This window comes from Lathyrus oleraceus, chromosome 6 (genome assembly GCF_024323335.1).
Source record: "Lathyrus oleraceus cultivar Zhongwan6 chromosome 6, CAAS_Psat_ZW6_1.0, whole genome shotgun sequence".
Lineage (NCBI taxonomy): Eukaryota > Viridiplantae > Streptophyta > Magnoliopsida > Fabales > Fabaceae > Lathyrus > Lathyrus oleraceus.
Window position 1 is genome coordinate 500,087,212 of NC_066584.1, and position 12,880 is coordinate 500,100,091.

Here is a 12,880-nt window from a genome sequence, read left to right on the forward strand (position 1 = left end):
AGATCCAACCCATAAGATCATTGTCGCAACGCGAAAAACAACCGGCGGAAAAAAAAAGAAAAGAAACAAAGCCGCCACCGACGCTATTCATCCTATGACGGAAAGGAAGCGCTGGACTAACCTAAGAAAGGGAAAGGAACGGTCATACGACTAGAGATTACAAGGTACGGGAGTCGGTTATGCAAGGGGAAGGTATTAGCACCCCTCACGTCCGTCGTACTCGACGGGATCCACGCTCAAAAGATATCTCAAAGAATAGGAAAAGGTTGCTAATAAACTGCTCAACAAAACTGCACAAACTGGAGTAATAAAACAGGTGAAAGAGATAAAGGATATGAAGGAAGCGGAGGAAGTGGACTCGGTAGGATGTTGCATCCTGGTCCTACGTAGTTTGTCAGAAACAAACATCAGAGTCAACGTAGTTCGGGAAAGGGAGACATGCTCGCTAAGACATCGCGTCTTATGCCTACGTATCTTCTCTATCCAGAGAAGAATCAGAGCACTCGTAGCTCGACTAACGCACGCCGAAACAAGACAACAAAAAGAGACGCTGAGGCGTCCAAAGAAAACACCCAGAAGGAAACAGAATGCCAATACATGGACTTACACCCGACTCTTAACAAAAACACACGCTAACCAGCATACACCAAAGGAAACAGAATGCCAATACATGGACTTAAACCCGACTCCTAACAATAACACACGCTAACCAGCGTACACCAAAGGAAACAGAATGCCAATACATGGATTTACACCCGACTCCTAACAATGACACACGCTAAACAGTGAAAATGAACCCCAGAGATGAACCCCAAAGATGAATCCTCAAAGATGATAACAATCATCACAAATGAACCCCAAAGATGAACCCCAAAGATGATAACAATCATCACGAATGAACCCCAAAGATGAACCCCAAAGAGAATAACCATTCTCACAAATGAACCCCAAAGATGATAACAATCATCACAAATGAACCCCAAAGATGAACCCCAAGGTGAATATACAACACCCACACACGCTGAGCAAACGGGTATTTACACCAAAGAAGACACATGCCAGAAGCACAAACACACAATGGTAAACACCAGTTGAGAATAAAGGTGAACACACGCAAAACAAAGAAAAAGGGTGGACAAACAGAGACCCCCCACACACAAAAAAAACAAAAAGGTTGAACAAACACACACAAAAAAGAAAAAGGGTGCCCGGAGAGATTTCGCTCAATCTCCTGCCTACGTATCTCATCTGGTATGAGAATCAGGGCGACGTAGTTCCCCTTAACATGGGTAAAACACTCTCCTAACCAGAGACCAGGGAAGCAACAAACTAATAGGGAGACTAAGACTCGAGCCTAATAGTTGTCATGCCATCAATATCCCTAAGTCGAAGTCTCTAACCTAACTCATCCGAGAAGGGAGATAAACACATCAACACAAGTACACAAACATCACACACTATATCCATACAAGAGGCTTAAACAATGTGTGGGCTTTAGTCAAGAGGGGTCATATCAACCTCGACAAACAAGCCAAAGTGTAATGGGTAATCTATAGCTCTTAACCACTAACATTGAACGTTAGGGTGAAGCTGATCAAAGTCTGAATGAGGATGAGACCTCATGCTCTTAACCCTGGACTGGGTGAGCTCATGACATAGAAAGCGTGGGGATCCAGAAAGTGGGATCCTATTCCACTTGACAAACACTGGACAAATGATCTTGGGTACATGTTCAAAAGCATCAGCATGTAGTGTGAGCATAATGAACGACACACTGAATAACGGGGGATTGGCTACTAATCCCTTTTATCCGTCAATTGTCTCTTCTCTTAGGAGGTATTATCAAGTAACACATGCCTCATTTGGAGGTCTTTGGCACAATTATAAACAAACACAAACAGAGCCTCTAAAGGAGGACTTGCCAGCAAAATGCCTGCCAAAAAGGTGACAGGACTTCCAGACTACATGAAGTAAGAGGATAACTACCTAAGTGGTGTGTCAACCACAATCTAAAGCTCAAGCAAGAGCTAAAAGCAAGCAAGCAACTAAGGTACTTGAAATGGAGGTTGTTGTACACGAGTCCTCACAAGCTCTAGAGCTCTAGATCTTCTCTTATGATCTTTTTATGAAGCTTTAACCAAAAAGAAATGGATGAAACTCCTTGAATCTCCTTCAATTTTCAACTTCCATTAACATGAGATTGCACATGAACTGCTCGAATTCTTGCTCAATTGTTCAAAACAATAGGTGATTCTTGCTCAATGAAGCATGATGATCCAGAATATGCAAAGATCTTTGATGTTTATGTGGAGGAAAAGTGAAATTCAAAGAGAGAGAAAGTTGAGAGGATTCTTGAATTTTGATCTAGAAAAGTTTTTTATGGCAGTTACAATTAGGGTTTGGCTATTTATACTTCATGTTAATGATGCTGAAAACCAATTTAACCATTTACTAATCATGCTTAGTGAGTTTTTAATCCATTTGCAAAAAATGATAAGTGAACCATTATGGCCATGTTCCACGCGGGAATTCCCATGCAAGGCCTCCAAATCACTTATGAATAACCAAAGGCTAGGCTTGAAGTGTTATTTTGCTTGTACCATAAGCCAAAAATGGATGATGGAAATTTGCTTCAAAATGAACATGGGTGAAATAATGGGCATACACACTTTTCCCATGCATGGAAAGGCTCATTTTGGGATGTCTTGAACAAGAGAAACATTTTGCAAAAAGAATGAGCCAAATTGGAGCTTTGTATCAAAAGTTGTGCCATTTTGAATTTCCATGCACACCTTGTAATCATTTGGCCATAACTCCTCAACCATTCATAATATAGACAGGAAATAGGACTTTTTTGAAAGGGGAGACAAAGATCTAAAACTTGCATGTTCACCAAAAATCCATTTGAAGCTTATTTGGTGTTGCAAATTCAAGTTGAATATGGACCAAAAACTTGCCATTTTTGGAAACTTTGAATTACTGGTCACTTTCCATTTTTAGTAACTTTTGCCTTGACCTCTAAATCTTCAAGAGGGGTGTTTATAATGAAAAATAGACCTCTTTTGAACATGATTGAGGTGTCTCAACTCATTTCCCCACCTCAAAGCCCTCAGTTGACTGCACAGTTAACTTTTTGGTCCTCAGATGACCTTGAAATGCCTTGATCAATTTGAGCCTCTACCACTTGGTGAAATTGCTCCAAAATGAAACCCTAGCTCATGTAAGCTCCTTAGAATAATCAAATGATCCTCCTCCCAAGAAATAACCTCATCTCTTTGAGAAACCCTGATTGGAAGAAAGCATTGATTAGGGTTGACCAGAGGTCACAACCCTAATCCACAGGAACTTGAGAATGAACAATGAAACCCTTGATGATGATAAAACCATGATGATGGTGATATATCCTTGTAGACAAGATGATTCTCAAGACCTTTGAAGAATCAAGAATTCCTTGTGAGATGCAAAACCCTCAGATGGTTGATGATCAATTCATAGAGACCCTCAGGCTTGAATCATGTAACTTCTCCATCTTTTGCAAAGATTTTGGAGGATGACTTTCTTATTTTCATATGGGATGCATAATGCAATGCCTAATGCTCTAAAATATGAAATGCAATGTGTCAAACTAGTCTCAAGAAGAAAAGGGCAAACTTTAAGGTGTTACAGCTGCCCCTATTCAATCCACTATGAACTTGTTGATATGAACAACCTCGGCTTTCAGATGATCAGGGTGAAGAGTGGTTGAATACCAAGAACAACCGAACAATTTGCACACCACTGGAAATTTCCCTCTAGTTATTATTTTTCTTTTTCTTGAACCCCAAAAATTTCACTGAAGTGAAGTAATAATGCCTGTCAGAATTGGCAAAGAGATGATCTTGAAAGAAGAACCCGTCTGGTACGGTGAGAGTCGGCCTGAATACCGAAAAAGAATGTTAACCTGGACACCAAAATAAATGGTAGCACAGGAAAACCCATGGCCTGAATGCCACACGTCGCATCGACCTGAATGTCGGAAAATTGGCCTGAATGCCACTTCGGTCTGAATACCGGAAAACTGGCCAGAATGCCACAAGTTGCATCGACCTGAATGTCGGAAACTTCTTCGATCTGAACATCGGAAAACTGGCCTGAATGCCACTTCGGTCTGAATACCGGAAAATTGGCCTGAATGCCACAAGTTGCATCGACCTGAATGTCAGAAACTTCTTCGATATGAACATCGGGAAATTGGCCTGAATGCCACTTCGGTCTAAATACCGGAAAATTGGCCTGAATGCCACAATTTGAATCGACCTGAATGTCAGAAACTTCTTTGATCTGAACATCGGGAAATTGGCCTGAATGCCACTTCGGTCTGAATACCGGAAAACTGGCCTGAATGCCACAAGTTGCATCGACCTGAATGTCGGAAACTTCTTCGATCTGAATATCGGAAAAATTGGCCTGAATGCCACTTCGGTCTGAATACCGGAAAATTTCATGACTGTCAGTGTCGGCAGAAATAGGGAAAGTGATAATTGAGGCGGCGCATGGGCCAACGACACTCGCTGGGGATAATAAATGGTAAGTTATGAACAAACTTCTATCTCAGTACTGGAAATAAACTTCTGGCTTTTCACTCGGGATACTGCGAATGTTTTATGCTTTTCTATCCACTGTGAACCTGTCGATATGAACAACCCCGGTTGTCAGATGATCAGGGTGAAGAGTGGTAGAATATCAAAAACAAACGAACAATTTGCACTCCGCTGGGGATTTTCTCCTCATCTTCATTTCCATCTCCGAACGACGGAATTTCTTCCTCCAATATCGCACTACTGGGGGAAATTGTTGGTTTCAAAATCATGATGCCAAACTCCTCAGAGTAACATCTTCACCAACCAGCTAAACCACCTCTCAAACGGTAACCACGGCTCGAGACTAGTTTATGCTTGCAATGCCAATGCATGAACCTTACATCGTAATGCTCCATAACCATGGAAATGCTACGCGATTAACTATGAAATATACTATGCTTCTCTAAATGATGAATGCATAAAAAGTATCCCCCTCAGGGGACGACACGAGCAACTCTATTGAGGAACTCGATATTGCTCCAATCTCCAACCCTGCTCGGGATAACACGTATGTTGAGGAAAGAGCAACCCTCACTGGGGATAGCCTCCACTAAACTCGATCCGCTTGGGGAAAAACTACCAACGCACACCCCTGCCGGGGAAACAGCAACCTCCAGACCTGCTGGGGAAATAACAATCTCTACCCTGCTGGGGAAATACGGAACACCTGACACGGAACACCTGTCGACTCGTCGAACCCTGGTATTCACCATCTAACCATAGTGTCAGCTTTCCACTTTTGAGAGCTCCCAGACTCATCCGGTCTTTTCTGATTCATCACCTAGTATTCTCAACTTCGTCGTACTTTACAGAGATCGACCTCCTTAGATTCGTATCAACTCTCCAATTCTTCAGACTTTGAAGAGTCTTCTTGATTAACCCTCCAGGATTGTCGCGATTCTTTCGCCGTCTCCACACCATTTTCAACGCCTTGTCTCTGATCGGACCTCAAAGGAATCTTTCATCGGAATGCTTCGTATCACCACCTGGAAGTGAGTGAATATAACCAACAGCACCTGCAAAAGAGATCGCTAGATAAAAACATGCCCCAAGCGTGCCAAAATTTCAACACCTAGGTCACTCAACCTTCCGAATAAGATTTCAAGTTTCAATCCTCCAAACATGCATTGGAAGGGACCCATATATCTTAAAATGAAAAGATTCTTTATCAAAATAAACGGATGTTTTTGCAATCAAAGCGGTAATGAAAACAAAAACAAAATTATTTGACTGAATATGCATTTTATTGATTGAAAAAGGTGGCTCGTAACTGAGCAATACACAGGAAGCAATCCCTGAAAAGAGGTAATTGCGCACAAAAGGAAAATCTATCCTAATGGCAATGTGAACCCGTGATCTCATCGAGTTCCAACTCGGTTACAACCCATATGTCCTCAAGACTCCCCTTGCTTTCTGCCTTTCGAAACAAGACGTTTCCGACCGATCTCCGCTTTCAGATTATCCATGTGTCTTAACTAGAGTACAAAAGATCATGCTAGACGCAATTGTTTGTTTCATCCCCTCTTTTGCCTGGACCGCCCTTTCGGGTTTTCAGTCCACCGGGATACCCTTTTTTGTCCAAGCCGCCTTTTCAGGTTTTCGACTTGCCGGGTGTACATTTTTCCTTTTTATCCCTAATTTTTGCCCGAACCTTTTTTCATTTTTTTCTCAGTTCGCCGGGATGCCCATTTTTGCCTGGACTATTTTATTCTTTTCGTCCAGCGGGTCTCTTACACGAAGTATTTTTTAACTGCGTCCGCATTCACAGGGGATGGAAAATCCTCACCATTCATGGTCCTCAACAACAAGGCTCCGCCAGAGAAAACCTTCTTTACCACGAATGGACCTTCATAATTGGGTGTCCACTTTCCCCGACGATCGTTCTGAGGAGGAAGGATCCTTTTCAACACCATATCTCCCACATGATACACACGAGGTCGCACCTTTCGGTCAAAAGCACGCTTCATTCGCTGTTGGTACAACTACCCATGACAAATGGCCGCCAGCCTCTTTTCCTCAATCAGGCTCAACTCTTCATACCGAGTCCTTACCCATTCAGCCTCTTGCAATTTCACGTCCATCAGGACTCTCAACGACGGAATCTGGACCTCAACTGGTAGCACAACTTCCATTCCATACACAAGCGAGAAAGGCGTTGCCCCAGTAGATGTACGCATCGAGGTTCGATACCCATGCAATGCAAACGACAACATCTCGTGCCAATCCTTATAGGTCACGACCATTTTCTGCACAATCTTCTTAATATTCTTATTAGCTGCCTCGACCACCCCATTCATCTTTGGACGATAAGGAGAAGAATTGTGATGCTCGATCTTGAACTCCCGACACAGTTCTGCCATTATCTTGTTGTTGAGATTAGAACCATTATCAGTAATAATTCTTTCGGGAACCCCATATCTGCAAATGATGTCTCTTTTCAAGAACCTGGCAACAACCTGCTTCGTCACGTTTGCATAAGACGCCGCTTCCACCCTGTAGCGGTGTATTCGTCGCCTCATGGTCTATTGATTAAACCATAGGTTAAGAGATACAAAGATAGAGTCGCCACCGCACTTTTATTTATCCAAAGGATTGGCTAAAAAGCGAACAAAAGCCTAAGAAGTTTTACACGTAGAAAACTAATGAAAAAGTTCAGAGATTCTGGATAAGGGGTTAATTACGCAATGGGAAGGTGTTAGGCACCCATCACGTCCTAGGTATTCCTAGGGAGCCCTTTTCACACTTCTTGTATAAAAATGTTTATTTTGTTTATGACATATTGATTGTGCAAACATCGATTGAAGGGATGAGAAAAGAATATGCAAATTAGTTATTTTTGTGTTCGAACGGATGAACCCGTTGCCTACATACCTTTCCATGGAAGGTAAGGATCAAAACGCCGTAGTTCGGCTAAAAGATTTCCAAAAGATAAGTGGATTGATTTTAAACAAAAGCCCTAAGGTCTTTCATTATCCACGGGAGAAAACTCAACTTGAAATAAGTAACAAGTCCACCATGTGAGAAAAGCTTCAACTTGCTAGTGAGGGGTTAACCCTATAATAAGCAAGGAAGTCTTACAATTCAATCACTAAGGACATAGTCGAGATTAACATCAACCAACTAGGATAATTGAAACCTAAGGCTAATGTGAAAACTTAAGTGAGAAGTGGGCTTGGGCCACAAAAACAATTGAATGAGTTAGATTAATTGATTTGAGTATTCATGAAAGTATGGTCAAAGTATGATTAAATTTGATTCAGAAGAAGTGTTATGAAATGAGGTTTGAAAATCATAGGCTTAGGGCCTAAGTTTCTAATTTGAAAAGAGGTGTCAAAATGTTTGCACAATAATAGTCAAGTTTGAATTATCATGTGAAAATGGAGTTTTGAAAACACACACAAAGGGTGGAAGGGTGAGGGAAGTAAAACTTCTTAGGTGTTCACCTCTTGAAATCATATGTAGATGATTCAAGTGATTCCTTTGGAATAAGGAAATAAAATGCAAATAAGCAAGCAATGAGGAATGATGATACCAGATGCCACTTAATGGACTTAGTCTAGTCTCACACAATGCAACCAAACAACGATATCAGAAGCCAATTGATGGACTTACACTAATCTCAAACAAAGCAAAATGAAAACAACACATGATATCAGATGCCAAATGATGGACTTACACCAATCTCAAAGAAAGAAATGAAATGAAACAAAAGATACGGATATCAGATGCCAAATGATGGTCTTACACTAATCTCACAGAAGAAAATGAAATAGGGATACCAGATGCCAATCAATGGTCTTAATCTAGTCTCCCACCACGTCATAGGATTCAACTGCCAATAAATGGTCTTATGCTTGACTCCTCAATGGAAACAAAGAAATTGAAATGAAACATGGATATCAGATGCCAATCAATGGGCTTACACCAATCTCCTACCATGTCATAGGATTCAACTGCCAATAAATGGTCTTATGGTTGACTCCTCAATGGTCAATACAAAAGTAACACAAGTTGAATGTACAAATGATATGAAATGATGTACAATTGATGAAGATAGATGCACATAAGCAAGTAAGCATGCACAAATGAATCAACCAAGTAAGCAAGCAATTCAGTTAGCACTCACTATATACAAGCATTTGGGCTCAAGCAATGGTTAAGCTTTAGTTAAGGGGTCATATCAACCTTGACAAACAAGCCATCTGGAAATGTGTATTTGAGCTCTTAACCTTAACATTGAGAGTTAAGGTGAAGCAGATGAATGGAGATGAGGGGTGTGCCTCATAGCTCTTATCTCTAGTCAGAGAGAGCATTGAATAATGGAAGGTGTGGGAGTTAAGAAGGTTGGAACTCTTCTCCACAAAGATTAGACTCTATAGATCTTGGGCTTTTACTCACTATGCATCAACACAAGTGGTGTGAGCAAGGTGAGTGACACACTGATTAGCAGGAGATAGATTACATATCTCTTGTGTTCTGCCAATTGCCTTTAAGAAGGTCTTTTCCTGCTTAGCACAAAGATAAACACACAAAGACATTGCCTCTTAAGGAGGACTTCAGACAGTTTCCCACCAAGTAACAGTGGGTCTTCCAGACTACATGAAGAAGAGATGTTATACCTAATTGGTTAAGCAACCAAGCAAAAGCAAGTTCAAAGTGAACTTAAGCAACTTAATGTACCTGTAGAAAAAGCTAGACAATCAGTATAGAATTCAAGCAGACAGATAACCAAGCAAGGCAAAAGATAACCAATGTTAAATTATGAACCAAAGTCAAACTCAAAACAATTATTTGACACATATAAAAAAGTCTCACATTCATATCATACACCAAATTCATTTTATGATCATTCTAAGTTCAATGCAAATTCAAAGTCCACATGTGATCAACCAGCAATATAATTCTCAATTAAATCAGAAATGAATCACAAAAATCTGGAAAAATTCATACATGTTCAAGACATCTCATATGATCAGCATGCAAAAAATCAGAACATTTGAGCATCATTTGATAGGGTAAACACATGGCATAAGATGAACATGCAAAGGTGTGACACAATTTGTCACACCTACTTAGAAAATTCACAAACCAGAAACCACATATGATAAAATTGCAAACTCAACACCAAAATATCAAGGAATAAATCTAGTTTCATCATGAAAATTTTTAGAAGCATTGGATCAACCATCATTATTTCACAAAGGAAATGGCAAGCAAGGTTCAAAATGCACACACATGCAAGAACACTAGGCAAAAATAAATCCAGGCCAGGCACAACTTTTATTTTCATATTGATAAAAAAGTAGAGAGAAAAAGGAAATCAATGCAAAAAATCCCATGTCAATTGGATCATTTTTTGATTTAATATGAATTTTAGAAGAAACAAAATAAAAAATTGAAATGAAATGAAGTAATTAAATGAAATAGTATGAATTAATTTGAAATGAGGATTTGGCGCGCTGGGGCGCTAAACGCATCGTTCTGACTGGAACCTTCGCTAAGCGAACAGGAAGCTTCGTTGAGCGAGCACTCATCTCCTTCACCTTCGCTAGGCGAAACAGATCATTCGCTACGCGAATACGCGATTTCTTCGTGAAGAAGACGACGATCAGTGAGAAACAACATCACTCAAGAACAAATTTCTCAGATCTTAAAACTAAGCACATCATCGTGTTGCACATTCAACATAGATCAAAGATCAACGCATGGCTAAGCATATAACATCACACATCATAAGAATCAAGCAAAACAAAATCTATCATGAAACTTTAAACAGTCGAATCTTAATGAATATGGCATGGATTTCAGTGATTCAAAGCTCAGATTAACCACAACAAAGAGATCTACAAGTATATCATAATAGAATTGCGAAATAAGAGGATCGATTTGGAACCTCTTGAAGAGCAGCTTTGTGATTCCACGTGTTCCAGGCCTTGTAGTGCTTAGATCTTCTTCTAGCAAGCTTGTGGAGTGGATTGGAGGAGTTCTTGATGTCCAATTGAGCATGATTCAACAGATTGAAGAATCCACCATTGTTGATGTTCTTGCTTTGAGCAGCTTGAATTTGCACGAATTCAACTTGAATCTAGCTTGAATTTTGCTCAGTGATGATGCTAGATGATGAACTAAGCAAGGATTTGTGAATTGATATGAAGAAATGAGAGAAATTTGAGAGAAAAATTTTGAGATCGGAATTTGTGAATTGCGCTTAGTGTTTTCTGTTAGGGTTTGAGGTTATATACTCCTAATTAGTCATGCTTAATCATGTTTAACAAAAATGCTAATGAATGATTAATTTTGGAGGTGTTATGACAAAATGTGGTTTTTCACCCTTGCATGAAAATGGTGCATGAACAGTGCACGTGAATCACTTAATTTCACTTAAAAATCATTTTTGGAACTATTGGCAATTGTAAACATATTCAAATGAATTACCAATTTTAAACTTTGAAAATTCCCTCCAAAAATCAAGATTTTTGCAAATGATTATGAGATGAGAAATGATGCAATGTTATGCAAGATTATGAAATTATAGGTCAAAACATGAATTTAGCAAAAAGAGCCACATGATTTGGAGCAATGGTTTGAAAGTTATGCACTTTTGAAGTTCAATCCACACTTGGCCATGTTTTGATCATATCTCTCCAACCACAAATGAGAAATTGATGTTCTTGGACATTTTGGAAATGGGAGAGAAATATCTACAACTTTAATGTTCAACAAAATTTCATTTGAAGCATTTTTGGTCATGTAATTTGAAGTTGAAGTTGGATGAAAATCTTTCCATTTTTGGAAAGTTCAAATTATAGGTCACTTTCTATTTTTGGAAAATTTTGACTGGACCTCAAATCCTTCAAAGAGAGTGTTTGAAATGTCAAATGAGACTTGTTTGAACATGAATGAAGTGTTTCCCATCACTTCCCACCTCCAAAATCACAGTTGACTTTGCAGTTGACTGGCTAGGGCTTCAGTTGACTGATGAATGCCTTGATGAATTGCAAGCCTCTACCACTTAAGATTTTGATTCCAAATGATGTCACAACTCATATGAACTCTTGATTAATGATCATGGGGTCCAAATTCTCAAGAATGGCCACCATCTATTGCTCAATGAATGCATTAACTGCCTTGACCTGTGGTTGCTTCATCTGCAAGTAACAAGGTTAGATGACATATTTTTGTACTTTTTGGTTAGTGATTAAAATAAAAACAATGATATACGAATGCAAGGAATGCTTGGTGATCAAGAACCACTCTCAAAAGATGACCCACCCACTAGGAAGGCAAGCAAAGTGCACAATGATCCTTGAGGCAATGCAATGGTATGATATGATGCCATGAGGGATCTTAGGGATAAAATTGGGGTCTTACAGATGCCCCTATTTAAGGTCATTCTAGCCGGAGAAGTGAAGTTTAGAAATCTTCATCTCGACACGGTAGAATGGGCTTAAATAACCAATATGAGACAAATTTTGGTCCCTAAGAGACCTCATGATGCATATGTCTGAATGCAAAACAAACAAAAACTCTGTGGGGGATATGGATCCACAAAGAAGAAAAGACGATCCGTCGGAGTAACACACTCACCAGGAACAGAGACTCTAACAAGACTCTCATGGGGATAAGAAAAAGAAATGCGTAATAAAGACACGACTTTGATTTGGGAGAAACTGACATTGCGTGAGCAGGGCACGACTTAAAAAATGGAGACTAAACTGGGGAAAAGAGACTCAAGCTGGGAAAGAGAAGTTCCAAAGGAAGACACATCCATTGGAAAGACTCAAGCTGACTCAAAGAATGCATGTATTGGGGATAACGCCAACACAGCAAGAAGAGAAATAACCACAATTCCGCTGGGGAAATCTAGTTGAAGATTATCCAGGGGAAGCCAAAGGAATGAGATGTTATCGGTATAAGGGTAACAAACTCAGGAAGAATGAATATCTGAGACCGGTATAAGGGTGAGAGATATCCATCAACCAACCATCTGAGAAAGACCTGAAAAAGGTACATCAACTCAGGGAAATCTGGCTCCACAGGGGACCAAGGTCATAATAGGGAGCAGAAAGGAAGGAACACCAGGGATACCGGTTACTGGGTATATAATAGGTGACCGACCGAAGCGTGAATTGGTATATATGCCAAGACACTCATCATCCGAAAGGAGGGCTTGAAAAAGCAAATCGACTTACAGGGTGGACATTCGGCTCCACAACGGGAAAACGAATCTTACTCAGTTGGGGAAACAAACCCAAAGAGCG